Below are 20411 nucleotides of genomic sequence, written 5' to 3'. Positions count from 1 at the left end.
TTCCTAGTGCCCAGTACAAAAGTTTTGAGGCAAACGTAAAATAGATAGCTAGTGGGAAGCAGCCGCATAGCACAGAGAGATCAGCTTGGTGCTTTGTGACCACCTAGAGGGGTGGGAAAGGGAGGGTGGGAGGGAGGGAGATGCAAGAGGGAAGAGATATGGGGACATATGTATATGTATAACTGATTCACTTTGTTATAAAGCAGACACTAACACACCATTGTAAAGCAATTATACTCCAATAAAGATGTTAAAAATAAATAAATAAAGATGGCTTCACTCACCTGGAAAAAAAAATGTTTTGAGGCACACCATTAATATTTACCAAGATGTAATAATGTCTCAGGGTAAAAATCTTAATATTTACAGTTTACTTCAACTGTATATAAACTTTAATGAATTCATATGATGAAATACTTTTTTAGCTCTTCTGTTTTCCCTAATTTTTATTTAGGCGAAACATCCTCTGTTCAGTGTGGTGGTCAAGAATGTGGGCTGGGTAATCAAATCTCCTAGGTTCAAAACTCTGCTTTCAAATTCCTAACTTCGTGACTTTGGCAAATTACTTAACATCTGTAGGCCCCAGTTTCCTCATTTATCAAATGAGGGTAATAATACCAACTGCTTCATAGGTATACTATAAGGGTTAAATTAGTTAATTCATAAAAAGCATTTAGAAGAGGATCTGGCACACAGTAAGTATTCCATAAATGTGAACTCCCACCCACTGTGGCACCAACTTTTCCTGCCCTTCACTCAAGGCCCAAAGCCAAGTTCTCTTTCTATTTTTTTCCCTTCTGATTTCAGGCTCACCGGCATTGGCCTGAGATTAAAACTGTCCTCTTCCTCACTACTAGATTCACCACCTGCATTGTTCTTGAAAGCCTCCAAGTATTCTTCCCTTTTCTAGGTTTTGGGCCATTTTACTCCATCTGAAAAACTGTTTATGGGTTCTGTAGAGAAGTATCTCTTCCATTTACACGTTGAAAGGTTTTTCTCTGATTACTAGAATATGAGTTCCTTGAGAGCTGGGACTGTGTCTTAATTATCTCTATTACCTCTGTCCCTTCCCCCTCCCTGCTGCACAGTCTAAGTTAAAGAAAAGTGAAAAAAAGAATCCATTTAGCTTTTGTATTTTTTGCTCATTTTATCCTGGGTATTCTGTTCCGAACCTCCCGTTTTCCTGAAATTTTTCTTGCTCCTTTTATCTCTGGAAGTTTTAACTTCACCTAGTGATGCTGAGATCCCATCTTGGATCATCACTATTTCCTGGCAGGTAAGAGGTTCAGTTTATCACACAATCCATTCACATGTTAGAAAAAAAATTCCCATTTAATTCACTTGGATTTAATTTCACTTGTATTTTCTTGGCTCCAGCTAGACAGACCATTCTCTTTTAAAAAATCTATCAGTAGCTTTGAGAGGGATTCTATTTTGCAGAACTCTTTGTCTTATTCCTTATTTGAAGATAGGGTCATACCACCCTAAGTTTCTTTTTCTTTTTTTTTTTTGAATAATTTTGACATGTAACATTGTGTAAGTTTAAGGTGTGCAGTGTGTTACTTTGATACATTTATATATTGTAATATGATTGCCAATGTAGCAGTATTTATCTCATTACACAATTGTAATACAATAGTACTGTCTATATTCATTATACTATGCATTAGACTCTATGGCTTATTTACTACTCATTCAAGTTTGTACCCTTAAACACCATCACCCTTATCCCCCCACCCCCACCCCTGATAACCATTATGTTAACTCTCTGTTTTTGTTTTTTTTTTTACAGGTTTAACTTCTTTAGATTCTACGTGTAAGTGATATCATTACCCTCGGTTTCTTTATATGCAGAATAAGAATCAGCTCTCACTTGGAGAAGATGAGGATAAATTAGGTCAATCTCTTAAGTTTTTTTCTTTTTAATACATGCAAAAGATATATGGAACACATATATTGGGTATAAAACTTAATCATGTAATGAACTACCCAAGAACTAGAATATTTACCAGGAAATTGCATCTACAATCGTGTTTCTCGTCTATCTCTTCCTCCTGCCCTCGGAGGTAGCAGTATCCTAAATTTTGTGCTGGTTTTTTTTTCTTAATTTAGTTTTAGCACAAATGTATATGTGCTAAAATAATATATTGTTTAATTTGTATGTTTCTGAGCTTTATAAAAAATGCTTCACTCAATATATAGTTTTCTGGGATTTGCTCTTTTAACTCAGTATTATGTTTCCAAGATTCATTCATGTTGTTGTGTATAATGATTGTTGATTTTCAGTATCATATAACATTCTATTGTGTGAATATATCACAATTTATTCTTCTGTCGATACATAGTTGGCTTGTTTCTAGCCTTTTAAATAATTATAAACATTGTTGCTATAAAATTTTTTATGTATGCCTCCTGGACACACATGCAAGGGTTTCTCTTGGTCATATACCTAGGAGTAGAGTTGTTGGTTGTAGAGTATGCAAATATTCATCTTTGTGAGATAATTAATGCCAAACAGTTTTCTACTATTCCCACAGTTTATAAGAATTTCACTTACTCTTCAATATTTGGTATTGTTACACTTAAATTTTTGCTGGTCTAGAGGGGATAAAATGGTATATATATACTTTTTATAGGATGGAAGAAAGTCATCTTTACCTAAAGCTTTTTAAACTTCCTCTTCCTTTCTATATTAAGAGTTTACAGCCTCATTTGACATTACTGTGCCTGGGAGTTCCTTTGAGGGAAAGTCATCTATTTGTGTGTTAGTTTCTAAGGGTATAAAAACTGAGATAGGGTGGAGGCTGCTAACTGAGTAGTTTTTGTTTGTTTGTTTGTTTTTTTAAAGTGAGTGAGTTGTTCTGTTTTTTAATTAATTTATTTTTGGCTGTGTTGGGTCTTTGTTTCTGTGCGAGGGCTTTCTCTAGTTGCAACGAGCAGGGGCCACTCTGCATCACGGTGCGCAGGCCTGTCACTGTCGCAGCCTCTGTTGTTGCGGAGCACAGGCTCCAGACGCGCAGGCCCAGTAGTTGTGGCTCACGGGCCCAGTTGCTCTGCAGCATGTGGGATCTTCCCAGACCAGGGCTTGAACCCGTGTTCCCTGCATTGGCAGGCAGATTCTCAACCACTGCACCACCAGGGAAGCCCCTAACTGGGTAGTTTGAATATTGCTTTTAATTTGATTTTGCGTAAATACCAAATTATGCACAAACTAAAATTTCTTGTTAATGCTCTGCAGAAATGGAAATATGCAAAATTGTATTCTTTACTATTGACTCATCATAAATTAATCTAGTCTTGAGTTAAACCTATCTGTAAAACTATTTTAAGTAAAAAGCTCCTACAATCTGTTGATCTGAAATATTTTCACTGAATCAAGTTTAGTAAAGATATCTTTGTATATTTCCTTGTATTTTAATTTACCAGAGATTCAACTTGCCCTCTTTTGACATGGTTATATGGTGCAATGCAAATTAATCTCTCAAAGAAATTTCAAAACTCCAGATGTTCATCTTACTACTGTTACCCACTGAATTGACCCACACACAATAACCAGGAAAATAAGCCCAAACCGATGGTACCCTAAAATGTGTTTGTGTGTTTTTTAACTGAAAAAAAAGTCATCTTGTATATAAACAGTTTTCATCAATAACTAAAAACACATGGAGGGCTTCCCTGGTGGTGCAGTGGTTGAGAATCTGCCTGCTGATGCAGGGGACACGGGTTCGAGCCCTGGTCTGGGAGGATCCCACATGGCACGGAGCAACTAGGCCTGTGAGCCACAACTACTGAGCCTGCGCGTCTGGAGCCTGTGCTCCGCAACAAGAGAGGCCGCGATAGTGAGAGGCCCGCGCACCGCGATGAAGAGTGGCCCCCGCTTGCCACAACTAGAGAAAGCCCTCGCACAGAAATGAAGACGTAACACAGCAAAAATAAATTAATTAATAAACTCCTACCCGCAACATCTTCCTTAAAAAAAAAAAAACATGGAGATGGAAAAAGAATTTACAAGTGGCAATATATGTATATTTTTAAGAAGAACATTTATAGCTCCTTGTGTTTATTGTCTTTAAAAACAAATATCAAATAAAACATAACTAAAAATAAACAAATATCAGTTTGTCATTTGTCTATTTTTTTTGCCTTTGAATGAAAGATTTTTGAAGGCAGGGACCGTGTATTTGTTTTATGTTTCTTTATTATATTATTAAATACATTGTCATATCCCAAAGGGAAACTCAGAGAATATTAATTGAGTGCAAAAGTCCCCTCTGTATCATTAATATTTGTTGACTGACAAAATGACTGAGTGAATATTCATGACCAAACCATAAGAAAGCTGCAGTTACTTTCTTCTTTATTGTACTACAGCTATTTTTGGAGATAATCATTCATCAGGGTGAATACATTTATGCCAGGTGAGTGTTTTTCAACTTTATTTATATAGCTAATACTGTGTTTAGTCAAGTTGCTATCAGCCATTGGTTTCTTCAACGTTCTCTTTTAAAACCAAGTGTTACGCCTCCTTTCCTCATTCCCATAATACCAGATATTCACTTCTATACTAATCAAGGGACATCAGGTGCTGCTGAAGTAAGACTGACTCCCGCCAAAGCTCCCTTTAAGTGGGGGCTTTTCCTTTATACCATGCAACATAAGTGAGCTTTTTGTTTGTTTGCTTTTGTGATCTTGTAAGTGGTGATCTATAAGACGAGGCAAAGCTAGAGGTTTAAGCCTTTACTTCTAGCATGGATTGCAACATGACAACATCCTCACTGTAGTAGGCAGCCTTCAAGAAGGCCCTGATTCCCGCCTTCTGGTATTCACACCCTTGTGTAGTCCTCTCCCCCACTGTATGAGAATTGGTTTGTCTGACCAACAGAGTATGGCAGAAGTAGTGGTATGTCACTTGCAAGATTAGGTTATAAAAGACTTTAAGGACCCGAAGACCATAGGCCAAACTAGAACCTCAGTTCTAAAGGGACCTGTTTCTGAGGTTGGGAAGTGCTAACCCAGATCCTGAGCCAAGAAGGCCCAGGTCCTTCTTGTACCTAAAAAAGTGAGAGAGAGAAAAACCTGGATATGTAAATATAAATAAGTAGGAATTTCACTGAAAGATAGTGAAAAAAAGAGAGCACGTAATAAAAAGAAATGAAATACTGATATATGCTACAACATGCTTCAACCTTAGTGAAAGAAGCCAGTCATAAGATTCCACATATTGTATGATTCCATTTATACATAATGTCCAGAATCGGCAAATCTGTAGAGACAGAAAGTAGATTGATAGTTGCCTAGGCTGGAAGGTTGGAGTGGGGGAATTTGGGGTGCAATAGCTTAGTTCAGGGTTTCTTTTGGAAGTACTGAAAATGCTCTAACTGATTGTGGTGATGGTTGCGAAACTGTAAATGTACAAGCCATTGAATTGTACACTTTGAATGTGTGAATTGTATGGTATATGAATTACAGCTGACCCTTGAACAATGCAGGGGGTTAGGGGTCCTGACTCCTGCCCCTTCCCACACCCCTGCCCCCACTCCACACAGTCAAAAACCTGTGTGTAACTTTATGTATATCTCAATAAAGTTGTTGTTTAAAAAAATTCCTGTAGTTTCTATCTTGGGCTTTCTCTCTCTTCTATCACTTGTTCTAGAGGAAGCCAGTTGCTATGTCTTGAAGACACTCAGACAATCTACCTATGGAAAGGCTTATGAGGTTTCCAGCCAACAGCCAGTGAGAAACTGAGGCCTGCCAATAACTTTGCAAATAATCTTTGCTAATCCTATAGATGGAAAGGGGTATCTTGTTGAAGTTTTAATTTGCAGTTTTCTATGAGTGATATTAGGCATATTTAATATGTTTAAAGGTATTTGTAGGAGGAGAACAAGAAATAAAAACATGAGGGCTTCCCTGGTGGCGCAGTGGTTGAGAGTCCGCCTGCCGATGCAGGGGACGCGGGTTCGTGCCCCGGTCCGGGAAGATCCCACATGCCGCGGAGCGGCTGGGCCCGTGAGCCATGGCCGCTGAGCCTGCGCGTCCGGAGCCTGTGCTCCGCAACGGGAGAGGTCACAACAGTGAGAGGCCCACGTACCGCAAAAAAAAAAAAAAAAAAAAAGAAATAAAAACACCAATTCCAGATTCAATGACATTAGGAAACATCTTTAACCCCAAGGCACAGTATGTGAAGGCTAAAAGTGGGTGGACAAAAGAAAAATGGCTTAAGTCAGAGAAAGGTAAACCTTAGATACTGCAGATGAGACAGACACCAGCAATAGGCACACAGATTTGTCCCAAGGATCCTCAGAAAGCCACAGGAATTGGAGGGGCAAAGAATATGTGCAAGGAGGGAAGGGGCTAGAAGGGGGTGGATTATTTACAAGTCTGTGCAGGGATCATGTAGAACCTACATCCTCATTCCCTACACCTACCCCAAGTAGCCAGATGTGTTTCTCTCCTTCCATGCAGGAGACAGAAGGTGTCATCCTCTGGAGAAACTGAACTAGAGAGGCTCTGGACTTGGACATACCAGGCTCTGAGGAATGGGTATGAAAACATGAAAGTCTGCATTCTAAACAGGACACTCTGCTCTTTTCCCTACCCAGCTCTAGAAAGCTAGCAGCCAGACTACTGGTATCCCCAGGCAGGAGATAGGGGGAGATCTTTCTCTGGAAAACTGAACTGATAGAAAATATTTACATGTATTGAGGATTGCTAATTAAAAAAAAAAAAAGCCAGCTTCATAGTGTAATATAATTCATAACATATCCAGAATGTAACCACCTCTCCCCACTTTCACATACTACCATCCTTGTACTGACCTTCCATGAGTTTAAAAAATATCAACACGCTTTTAAAAATTGCACCTAAGATGAAAGTCAATAGGCCTTGAGCCTGAGGGAATCCCTTATGACAAAATGAAAGACATTAAAAACTTTTTTTTTTTGCGGTACGCGGGCTTCTCACCGCTGTGGCCTCTCCCGCCGCGGAGCACAGGCTCCGGACGCGCAGGTTCAGCGGCCATGGCTCACGGGCCCAGCCGCTCCGCGGCATGTGGGATCCTCCCGGACCGGGGCACGAACCCGTGTCTTCTGCATCGGCAGGCAGACTCCCAACCACGTCGCCACCAGGGAAGCCCCATTAAAAACTTTTGACATCGCTTTTGCCTGTTCAGAATTTTTTCCTTCACGTTTATTATTCTTTTTATAGATTATCTATTGCACTATTAGGTAAGTAGAAAGACAGTATACAGTTGCCTAGGTTCAAACCTTCGCTAGTTTTGGGCTTTGGGGCAAGAATCATAACTTTTCTGAGCCTCAGCAAAATGGGGATGATAATGATATTTACCTCATAGGGCTGTTGTAAGGCATAAATAGTTTAATACATGTAAAACATTTAGAATGGTGCCTAGAACATAGTAAGTACTCAATTTTAACTTTTATTATTATTTCTATATTCCTAGAGTACCTTTCCCTGATGTTCTTCAAGTGTCTGATGAACATGGATGAAGATGGTTAAGGCCATATTTAAATCTTCTTGTATTTTAAGTTCAGTATTAACATTTTTCTATCTTTGAAGTAGGAAAATTGAATCATAGAGAAGGAAACATGATTTACTCAATCATACAAAACTGTTAAGGAATCATGAGTAGGACCCTACTCTCTTAGTTTTCCCTTTTGAACTTTTATTTTTAACAAATCAGTTATTGATATAATTATTGATGTACATTGAAAACATGGATTTCATATTCAGGGGAGTGGTTTTAGATGCATTCTTTGTATGGCACTATATTTCTGCTACATTTCATTGGCTGTTAAGGTATAGACGACATTATCACTACCATATTCATTGAAAACCCATATTATTTTGAACATATTAAGATGGATCATACTTTAAGAAATTCACTTGCTCAAAGCCTAATTGACCTCTGTGTCTAACGTGAACTAAGTAAAAGATAGGATTAGACACTTGGAAAGTACTAAGTTCTAGCTACAACAGAATGACATAGAGGGCAAGCAGTTTAGGGTCATAGTCTAGGAAGTCTGAGATGTAATCTCATTTCTACTCCTGTATGCACATCTCAAAATAAATTACTCTTTGTGGTAATTTGCTTCCTTGATAATGAAAAAAATGATGTTCATTCTGTCCCACATCTGCTTTAAAAACTACTTTTTTTTCCAGTGGCCCCCTCATAGGGTCAAGTCTTAATTTCTAACCTTGTCCCATAGGATCATTAATAACTGGCCAACAGACCCAAATAATTTAGAATTCTTTTGTTATATATGACAGAAAATATAACTTAAAATGGCTTAGGTAAATATGGAAATCTACTGGCTAGTATAGGACTTCCCTGGTGGTGCAGTGGTTAAGAATCTGCTTGCCAATGCAGGGGACACGGGTTCTATCCCTGGTCCAGGAAGATCCTACATACCACAGAGCAACTAAGCCCGTGAGCCACAACTACTAAGCCTGCACTCTAGAGCCCACAAGCCACAACTACTGAGCCCGTGTGCCACAACTACTGAAGCCCACACACCTAGAGACTGTGCACCGCAACAAAGAGTAGCCTCCACTCACTGCAACTAGAGAAAGCCTGTGCACAGCAACGAAGACTGAACGCAGCCAAAGTAAATTAAAAATAAAATAAATTTATTAAAAAAATATATATATATATCAGCTAACATAACTGCAAAGTCTAGGGGTTACTGGTTTCAGTCATGCTTTGATCCAGGAGCTGGATGGTATCACTGGGACTTACTCCCTCTCTTCATCTCTCAGTTCTTCCTTCTGCTATATTGAATCATTTCCTGGCACAAAGTGCTCACCTGTCAGCAGCTCCAAGCTCACAGCATTGTTACTATTAGCAATTTCAGAAGATAAGACCATGTGGCTCTCTTAGTAAAAGTCTCATTGCATCTTATTGCCCATTCCTGAATCATCTCTACAAATTGAGGACTATGACATAGATTCACCAGGTCTGAGTCACATATTCACTCCTGGACTGTGGTTAGAGTCAATCCTACCCAAAGTTCATCCAGTCAGAAAAGAGGGAGAGGGTGATTTGCAAGATGAAATTACAAGAAGAAGGTTAAAGGGATGCAGAGCAGCAAAAACAATTGTCTACTATAAGACTTCCTAACTTATTTGTTGCTATACTTCCCTCTATAAACCGCTGCTCATGTAGGTCAGTCTATTTATTTCTCCTGATACATCATGCACATTCTCATCTTTCCCACATAGAGGGTTGTGACCAATTTATCTCTAAGTACTACCCATTTTTTTAATTCCTCATGGAGTTTCTTGTGGATACATTTTTCTTTCCCCCTTGAGAATTCGTTAGTTAGACCACTCAAGTAAGTATATTAGGATGAAAATAAATGAGAATGATGTTGTCATAAGAACAACTTTCAATTCTGTATGTGCGTGTGTGTGTGAAATAAAGTGCAAACTCTGATAATGGTTACGTTATGGAACTTAATTATGGATACACATTACTATGACATGCTGCACAATTTATAGTAACATATTGCTGTATTGAGGCATCATGGTTGAGAACTGATAATTTATACTGCTCACCTGGTTCTTCCCCTTAGGTCAGAGCTATTGACTCATACTATATTATTTTTTTCTAACGTATTAATTTTATATGATTTATTATTATTATTTATTTATTTATTTTTAATTTTGGCTGTGTTGGGTCTTCGTTTCTGTGCGTGGGCTTTCTCTACTTGTGGCGAGCGGGGGCCACTCTTCATCGCGGTGCGTGGGCCTTTCACTGTGGCGGCCTCTGTTGTTGTGGAGCACAGGCTCCAGACGCGCAGGCTCAGTAGTTGTGGCTCATGGGCCCAGTTGCTCCGCGGCATGTGGGATCTTCCCAGACCAGGGGACGAACCTGTGTCCCCTGCATTGGCAGGCAGATTCTCAACCACTGCGCCACCAGGGAAGCCTGTAACGTATTAATTTTATATGATTTTTAAACATATCACAAAACTGGAAAATGTTGGGTCTTCCCTGGTGGTCCAGTGGTTAAGAATCCGCCTTCCAATGCAGAGGATGTGGGTTTGATCCCTGGTCGGGGAATTAAGATCCCATATGCTGTGGGGCAACTAAACCCATGTGCTGCAACTAGAGAGAAGCTTGCACACCACACCTACTGATCCTGTGTGCTCTGGAACCCCGGGCGCCACAACTAGAGAGCCGCCGCACTGCAACTAGAGAAGCCCGCACACTGCAACTAGAGAGAGGCCCTCAATGAAGAGCCCGCATGCTGCAACAAAGACCCAGCGCAGCCAAAAAAAAAAAAAAAAGTTACTGAAAACTTCACAGCTATATTACTTTTTAGCTTTTCATATATCATACCTCAATCCCAACCAGCTTAGAAATTTCTTTGTGCTTTTGTTTGCATTGAGTAGCCAATTAATAAATATTTGTAAATGAATGAATTAAAAGATAAACTGGTGATGGGAAATACTACAAAAATAGTTCTAGGTAATTATAGTGGCAATTTAACAGATCTATTAAGGAAAAAAGAAATATTCCTATTATTAAACTTGCTGCACTTTGGTGTTTCCACAATGTTTTATTCACACTTTCATTATTGCACTTACAATGTTAGATTATAATTTATCTTTTTAAATAACTGTCTCCTCTTCTAAACTCTGTGCAATTAGAGCACAGCATCTGCATCTTCTTCCTTCTTGTAATCCTGAGATGTAGTAGGTGTCCACTTAATGCTTATGGAAAGAATAAATGACAGATAATTTTGAGCTCAAAATACTATTTTTACATCCTGCTAAAAAGGATATATCTCCTTATTCCTTCAGTCTTGAATATATTTTAACTCAATTTTCCTTCAGATCCATCTATAGTAGAAGCAATGGGTAAAGCTGGCTGGTTATTTTAGGCTAAGAGGTACAGTTGACTGTACTTTGGTGAGGTAACTATGCTCTGAGGTCTAGTCACCAATTAATATTTAGACAGTAGCAACCTGACCCACTCTTGAGTAAGGAAATAACATGGTAGTAGTAAAGAGATATTACTCTGTCACTGATAAGCAGGGTAATTAGAAGGCTATTGCATTAATCTGAGTATGAGGGCATAAAAACATGATGAAAGGTAATAGAAGTAATAGAGAAGAAAAGAGGAGACACATTCTACATATACATGTTTATTTGATTTTGTTTTCTGATCTCAAAGTAATACTTTGATTTTAAACAAGCGTTCCAAGACTATTTGATGGGGGAAAAAATAATCTTTTTAGCAAATTGTGCTGGAACAACTGGATATCCACATTCAAAGGAATTAAGTTGGATCCCGACCTCACACCATATACAAAAATTAATTCAAAATGGATCAAAGATAGGGATCATTATATTTAATAAGAGCTAAAACTATAAAACCTTTTGAAAAAAACTTAGTGTCAAATCTTCATGACTTTAGATTTGGCAGTTGTTTCTTAATTATGACATCAAAAGCACAAGCAATAAAAGAAAAAAAATAGACAATTAGACTTCATAAAAATTAAAACCTTTTGTGCATCAAAGAACATTATCAACAAGTGAAAAGACAACCCACAGAATGGGAGAAAATATTTGTAAATCACATATCTGATAAGGATTAGTATCCAGAATATATAAAGAACTCTTACAACTCAACAATAAAAAGACAACTCAATTTAAAAATGGACAAAGGAGGGGCTTCCCTGGTGGCGCAGTGGTTGGGAGTCTGCCTGCGAATGCAGGGGATGCGGGTTCGGGCCCTGGTCCGGGAGGATCCCACATGCCGCAGGGCGGCTGGGCCTGTGAGCCATGGCTGCTGGACCTGTGCGTCCGGAGCCTGTGCTCCGCGGTGGGAGAGGCCACAACGGTGAGAGGCCTGCGTACCGCAACAACAACAACAAAAAAAAATGAACAAAGGAGACTTCCCCAGTGGTCCAGTGGTAAAGAGTCGGCCTTACAATGCAGGGGACGCAGGTTCAATCCCAGCTCAAGGAACTAAGATCCCACATGCCATGGGGCAACTAAGCCCATGTGCCACAACTACTGAGCTTGCGTGCCTCAACAAGAGAGACCGTATGCCACAAAACTACAGAGTCCATGCACTCTGGAGCTGGAGCCCTTGCACCACAACTGGAGAGAGGAAACCTGCATTCCCACAACTAGAGAGAAGCCCATGCGCCTCAACAAAGAGCCCGCACACCACAATGAAAAAGATCCTGCACGCCTCAATGAAGATCCCGCATGCCACAACTAAGGCCCGACGCAGGCAAAAAAATAATAATAATTTTAAAAAATGGACAAAGAATTTGAATATACATTTCTCCAAAGAATATACACAAATGGCCAACAAGAACATGACAAGATGCTCAACATCATTAGTCTTTAGGGAAATGCAAATCAAAACCAAAATGAGATACCACTTCTTACCCACTAGGATGGTCATTTTAAAAAACAACAAAAACAACAGAAAATAACAAGTGTTGACAAGGATGTGGAGAAATTCAAACTCTATACGTTGCTGATGGGAATGTAAAAGGGTGCAGCCCACTGTGGAAAACAGTTTGACAGTTCCTCAAGAAGTTAAATATAGAATTGTCACATGATCTGGTAATTCTACTCCTGGGTATACAGATGACCCTTGAACAACACGGGTTTAAATTGCCAGGAATCACTTATACATGGATTTTTTTCAAAAAATATGTATTACAGTACTACAGGATCTGAGATTGGTTGAATCTGAGGGTGCGTAACCAAGGATATGGAGGGACTGTAAAGTTATATGTGGATTTTTGACTGCCCGGAGGGTTAGCACCCCTAACCCCTGTGTTATTCAAGGGTCAATTGTATATTTGAAAGAATTAAAAACTGATGTTCAAACAAAAACTTGCACACAAATGTTCAGAGCAGCCAAAAAGTAGAAACAACCCAAATACCCACAGATGACTGGATAAACAAAATGTGGTATATCTATAGAAAGGAATATTATTCAGTCATATAAAGGAAAGAAGTACTAATACAGGTTACAACATAGATAAAGCTTAAGAACATTACGCTAAGTGAAAGAAGCCAAGCACAAAGGACCAAATGTTGTAGGTTTCTATTTATATGAAATATCCAGAATAGGCAAATCTAGATACTGAGGCAAATCAGTCTCTATGGCCCAATAGAGGTAGAAAGCAGATTAGTGGTTGTCAGGGGCTAGGGGAAGGAGAGGCTAGGAAATTACTGCTAAAGGGGTATGAGATTTTTGTTTGGGATAATGAAAAAGTTTTGAAACTAGTTGGTCGTGATGTTTGCACAACATTGTAAATGTACTTGATGCCATCAAACTGTACACTTTATATGGTTAAAATTGTAAATTGAATGTTATATGCATTTTACCACAATAAAAAATTTATGCCTGGGCTTCCCTGGTGGCGCAGTGGTTGGGGGTCCGCCTGCCGATGCGGGGAACACGGGTTCGTGCCCCGGTCCAGGAGGATCCCACGTGCCGCGGAGCAGCTGGGCCCATGGGCCATGGCCGCTGAGCCTGCGCGTCCGCAACGGGAGGGTCCACAACAGTGAGGGGCCCACGTAGCACACACACACACAAAATTTATGCCTTACCCTTTGGCCCAGAAATTTCAACTTTAGGAATCTACCCAGAAGAAATAATGGGATGGATGTGAAGATATAGTCAAAAGAATGCTCATTGATGGGTTATTTAGAATGTTAAAAAAAATTGGGACAGTCCAGAAGTAGCGTTGGCTTAGTAAATTATAATATCTCCTATTATGGAATATTATGCAGTTATAAAAATCATATTGCAGAATACTTTATGGACATGGAGAAATATTCTGGATAATATGTCAAACAAACAAAAACATAGATCACAGAGCAGATATGATCATATTTTTAATAAGAAAAACACTGCAAAAGGACCAGAAGGATATTAACCAAGAGGTTAACAATGGTTATCTTTGGATGTTGAAGTTATAGGTGAATTTTGATAGTGTTCCTTTAAATTTTTATATATTTTCTAAGTTTTCTACTCTGAAAATGAATAATTTTTATAACTTGGAAAGAATAAATAGGGACTTCCCTGGTGGTCCAGTGGTTAAGACTCCATGCTCCCACTGGAGGGGACCCGGGTTCGATCCCTGATCAGGGAACTAAGATTCCACATACCGAAACTGAGCCCTTACACCGCAACTACTGAGCCCTCGCGCTCTAGAGCCCGAGTGCTGCAATTAGAGAAGTCTGCGCACTGCAGTGAAGAGCCCGCACACTGCAATGAAGACCGAGCACAACCAAAATAAATAAATAAATAAATAATTTTTTTAAAAAAAGAGGAAAGAATAAACAATGAGTGCTATCTGCAGCAAGAAAACTGTACCAGGATCCTTATAAAAATCTAGAAAAATAATTTTAAAGGAAAAAATAAAAATCATCTAATATCCCACTACTTAATGAGAAATTCTGTAATTGTTTGACATGTTTTCTTTTGCATGTGTTAGTGCTTACTTTTACACTCACTTTGTGCGTGTAATATATTTGAATTAATAAATCCACATAGAGTATATGAATTACTTCAGTTACTACATTATCAATCACTATAAATTAACGTTTAATATAAAAGAACTACATGACCATTGTAAAAATTTAAATGGTTATAGAAGTATTTTATAAAAATCTACTGTTCCCAAAGAAGAAAGAAGAACTACAGTCCTGCAACCTGTGGAATGAAAACCACATTCTCAAAAAGATAGACAAAATGAAAAGGCAGAGGACTATGTACCAAATGAAGAAACAAGATAAAGCCCCAGAAAAACAACTAAATGAAGTGGAGATAGACAACCTTCCAGAAAAAGAATTCAGAATAATGATAGTGAAGATGATCCAGGACCTCAGAAAAAGAATGGAGGAAAAGATCCAGAAGATGCAAGAAATGTTTAACAAAGACCTAGAAGAATTAAAGAACAAACAGAGATGAACAATACAATAACTGAAATGAAATATACACTAGAAGAAATCAATAACTGAATAACTGAGGCAGAAGAACGGATAAGTGACCTGGAAGACAAAATGGTGGAATTCACCATTCCCATGCAGGGAAGTCCTGCATATGACATTTTAAAGACAGAAATGATAAGGCTTGTTGACAGGTTGGTCAGAAGCTTGATTTTATCAGTTCAACCAGGAGCTGAATTAGGCATCAATTAAACCAAATTTATAAAACTCTGAATTAGGGGCTTCCCTGGTGGTGCAGTGGTTAAGAATCCACCCGCCAATGCAGGGAACATGGGTTCAAGCCCTGGTCCGGGAAGATCCCACATGCCTGCCGTGGAGCAACTTAGCCCATTAGCCACGACTACTGAGCCTGTGCTCTAGAGCCCATGAGCCACAACTACTGAAGCCCCCGTGCCTAGAGCCCATGCTCTACAACAAGGGAAGCCTGTGCACTGCAATGAAGAGTAGCCCCCGCTCATCGCAACTAGAGAAAGCCCGCACACAGCAACAAAGACCCAATGCAGCCAAAAATAAACAAATAAATAAATATTTAAAAACACAAAAAATAAACAAACAAAAACTCTGAATTATAAACCAGGATGTCACTTCGGTAGTTATAGTAAGAGGTGTATCTGTTTGAAAATAGAAATCCATTCTCTAGAGCACCCCCTTTCTTGGTTACAAATCATCTGATAACCAGAAAGTTGCTTCAAGAGCTGGGTATTATAAGATAAGGAGGTTAAATGCACTAAGGGGATTTTTCTCAAGCTGTGAAGGTTTGAGACATCCTTATTTACTGAACTATCTACCTGTCACACAGATTATAAGGATCCCACACTCTGGCTAGGTACTTTTTCTCTTAGTGCTGGAAGCATGTTGACATATTCTTACTTAACAGTTCTACTTAAAAAAAAAAAACTCTATAATGAACTTGCCCTTGTTATTTATCATATCAGTTTTCATCATTTTGGGTTCCCTCTCATTTTGAGACCAGTAGTCCACTGTTCACTTTGTTTCTTTAGGTGAAATTCTGTGCAGTGTTCATACCAGACTACTCTTTTCCTTCCCTTAGTTCTTTTAGCTCCCAAAGGGCTGAGGGAGGATGAGAAGCGTCACTCCTTCTTCCTTTTCTCCTTTTTAGTTGGTTCTTCATGCATTTCATCTCAAATGAAGAAATCGATTAACTGGAACCATCAGGCTTCCCACCCTTTAAGTGGTGACCAGGGGGAGGAAAAGAGGGCAGTTTCAGCTTTTAGTGGCCCTTGGCTCAAATTTCTACAAGAATGGTAGAGGAAGGGGGTAGCCATTTCAGTCACGAATGATTACGTTCTTCTAGGCTAAACCTATAAACGCCAATTCTGTGGTGGTAAATGCCACCAAATTGGATTGCTTTTAAAACTACACATAACCATGGCAAATATAATTTCAGCCCTTTTCTTACACTGCGGTATCCTTTTACTTGCACCATACTTTGACAGAGAAAGAATGGAACAAGCTTCATTTTGATTCATGAATGTTGTTTTTATTCTAAATGCCCCATGTGAGGAGAATGCAAATGGATACAAGATATATGCAAATTCACTTGCATACCCAGAGAAGGCAAATGAGGCTTAGTTCTTAGATTCCTTGATCAGGCTCCCTGGGTGAGAAGGCTAAGGAAAGAGGTGTCTGTAAGTGAATTACAGAGAATGTCATGTTTGAGAAGGGAGAAGAGAGACGTTGGCTGCCATACAGCTCCCAGCATTCCAGAACCTGCATATAAAAGTGAGTGCAGCTGCCAAAGCAAGAGAAGGAGCTCAATGAAAGAACAGCCTTCATTGGCATGAGGGCGCCCAGGGCACAGAATGCACACAGCAGGATAAAATGGAATCTCCAACTTTTCTGCTTTAGGTCTTGACCCCAAATCCCTGCGTAAGTCTTTAAACCACTGACTATCTCTTTCTGCCTTCTCCCTCTCTCTTTTACAACCCAGGTCAGGACTAATGTGCAGTGAGTAAGGCAAAACATTTAAGGGGAGCCCCAGAAATCAGCAGTCAAGATAAATAATGTTTTAGTGTAGTACTTTTTAATTCAAAATTAGAGCAAAAAAACTATGTTGAACAAAAACCAAATCTGAAATGAAGACAGAATGCTATTGTGCACTTTTATGACCCTGCCTCAATCGCCCTGAGCCTGACCTTGGTTCCAATAAACTTTATTTGCAAAGCAGGTGTCTGGGGTAGTTTGCCAATTTGATTTTTTAAACTATTGCATTAAAATATTATTTATCTTGATGATTGAGTTTTTGGTGCCTCTTAAATTTGGTGCCCAAGGGGAGTGTGTCACTCACCCTACCCTAGTTCTAGTCCTTTTTCAATCCCTCCTTTTTTTCTTTTTTAACCTTATGACAGTTCTGTTAGTTAATAAGCTCCCTCCTGGACTTGGCTCAATATAATGAGACCTGGGAATATGCAGGATGTACTGGATTTTGCAGAGAGTGTTTTCTCTTTCCACCTTCCTTCTTTGCCTTCTTTCTCTGAAATCAGTTCCCTGGCAGAGCATTCTTAATTGTCCTTTCCTGTCCTCCTATTTGCTTGACTTTTCTTTTTCTAAGCAGCATCTCCTAAATTTGTTGATCCCGATTACGCAAGTTCTGTCATCTGTCATCTCAAAAAGCCCCTCGGGCTTCCCTGGTGGCGCAGTGGTTAAGAATCTGCCTGCCAGTGAAGGGGACACGGGTTCGAACCCTGGTCCAGGAAGGTCCCACATGTCTGCTGCGGAGCAACTAAGCCCGTGCGCCACAACTACTGAGCCTGCGCTCTAGAGCCCGTGAGCCACAACTACTGAACCTGGGAGCCACAACTACTGAAGCCCATGCGCCTAGAGCCCGTGCTCCACAACAAGAGAAGCCACTGCAATGAGAAGCCCACGCACCGCAAGGAAGAGTAGCCTCCGCTCGCCGCAACTAGAGAAAGCCCGCGCACAGCAACAAAGACCCAACACAGCCAAAAATAAATAAATAAATAAATAAACAAATAAACTACGTTGTTGGTGTGAACAGTTTTAAAAAAAGAAGTCCCTCAATTCTTTTTCTTTTTCTTTTTTGTATCATCTTTAATTTCTTTCATCAATGTCTTATAGTTTTCTGCATACAGGTCTTTTGTCTCCATAGGTAGGTTTATTCCTAGGTATTTTATTCTTTTTGTTGCAATGGTAAATGTGAGTGCTTCTTTAATTTCTCTTTCAGATTTTTCATCATTACTGTATAGGAATGCAAGAGATTTCTGTGCATTAATTTTGTATCCTACAAATTTACCAAAGTCATTGATTAGCTCTAGTAGTTTTCTGGTGGCATCTTTAGGACTCTCTATGTATAGTATCATGTCATCTGCAAACAGTGACAGTTTTACTTCTTCTTCTGCAATTTGTATTCCTTTTATTTCTTTTTCTTTTCTGATTGCCGTGGCTAGGACTTCCTTGTACTGATTTTAGACAACTAGGAGGGAAGAGAAATTTGCTCTGCTTGTGATAGAGGCTCTTATGCCTGAATCATGTCCGTGCACAGGGTAGGCTAGGATGGTTTGCTTAGGAGAATGGACAGTGTGTATATGCCATGACAGACACGTGTCAGAATAATCCCTGAGGTACTTATTCCTGTGCTGTGTTTATAAAAGAAAAATTATTATTTTTCTTTACTTTGGTGCCCTCACATTTATGTTCCATTCTAGGTTCGTATGACAATGGAGTAACATCATAAGTATTTTAAAATTATGTACATTCAAATATACACAACAAGAGAGGGAGGAAAGGAGAGAAAGAGGAAAGGAGAGAAAGAGAGGAAAGAGAATTCAAATTTTGAAGGTACAGCTCAGCCATTACCCAAAATTTGGATATATCCCAGGGTGAGCATGAGAAGGGGGATGTGAATCTGTTGTTTCCTTACAAAGCTATGTCTATGGAACAGTAGTTTATGAGCAATTTAAAGGAATTTTAGAGTAATTAGTCTATGTTCAGTTTTTTTCCTTACATGTTGATTTGCGAACCAACTGCCCATTAGAGGCTATTCTACTAGATAGCAATGAATGATTGTTACTATTGTGTTTTGTAAGAGTGCTTTCCAATTGTTTGATGCATTTGAATTCTCTTCACCCAACTAAATTTACTGTCTTTGAAAGAAAATGTAAGGTCATCGCTATCACACAATGTTGCACTTAAACTTTTCTCCTCAGGGTCTGCAGCAGGTGTAGGTCAAGACTGTGGGCTCCATATGTTGACTTCCCAGGTTCAAATTTTATCTCCGCCCCTTATTAGCTGAGTGACTTTGAATAAGTTACCGAGTCTCGGTTTTTTTCTCATCTGTAAGGTGAAGATAATGCTACTACTGACCTCATAGGGTTATTGGAAGGATAAAATGAAATAATGCATGTAATGTGTTTTGCCCAGCACCTGGTGTTTAGTAGGCATTCAGTAAATCTTAGCTGTGATTGTAACAGGTCAGGGTTGCATGGCTGCACGGTTGCAAGTCTGCAATTTGAGGAGTTGCCACTAAAAATAGTGACTTCTCACTATGGTGGTAAGATTCAGTCAGGCTTCCTTCTGACAGACATCTGGTCAGCATGTTATTCCCGTTAGTTATGATTCTTTTCCATAATAATACATTTAGTAAGTGTACAGATCTGAACAATTACTAAGTTCTAAGGACCACAAAGAAAATGTGATACACTTAGAGAAAAATGGTACGAAATAGACTTAAGTAAAGTTTGGGTCCCTTTTTAGTTTCACTAACAGTTATCAACTACTTTTTAGTTCCTTGTCCTATTTCCAGGTGTTAATGGAAGATAATCTTCCTCCTATTATTAACAAACTTGCTTTGCATGTTTAAAACACCAGCTTTGGCACTGGTGCTCAAAGGTCTTAGCAGCTTGGTGAAAAGACCATAAGAACAGTTTTCTCCTATGTTCAGTTTTCTCATTCTCTTGCCTCGTGGGTTCTCAGTCCTCATTCTAGGATTTCTTAGGGGGGAAAAAAATCTCATCACTCTTCCAATTATTTTATTTCTCTTCTCTGGGCAAAAAACTTACAGGGAAAGTTAAAAAAAGAATTGTGACCACATTGTGCACATACCCTTTTCTAACCAGGAGTTTCCTTGGTAGTTGGCTTTGCAGCCTTTAGCTGAGAAATCCCCCAGCTCCTATTACTCGTTTCTAATCATTGCTTAATATCATTAAAATTGGTTTCTCTAGAGCAGAGGCTGGCAAACTATGGCCCACGGGCTTGCTGCTTGTGTTTGTAAATAAAGCTTTATTGGAACACAGCCATGCCCATTTGTTTACCTATTGTGTGTGGCTGCTCTCCTGCTGTGACAGCAGAGTTGGGTAGTTGCCACAGAGACCATATGGTCCAAAAGCCTAAAATATTGACTGTCTGGCCCTTCTAGAGAAAGTTTAC

This window comes from Grampus griseus (genome assembly GCF_964374135.1).
Source record: "Grampus griseus genome assembly, chromosome: 3".
Taxonomy (NCBI): Eukaryota; Metazoa; Chordata; class Mammalia; order Artiodactyla; family Delphinidae; genus Grampus; species Grampus griseus.
This window is presented reverse-complemented; position numbering follows the sequence as displayed.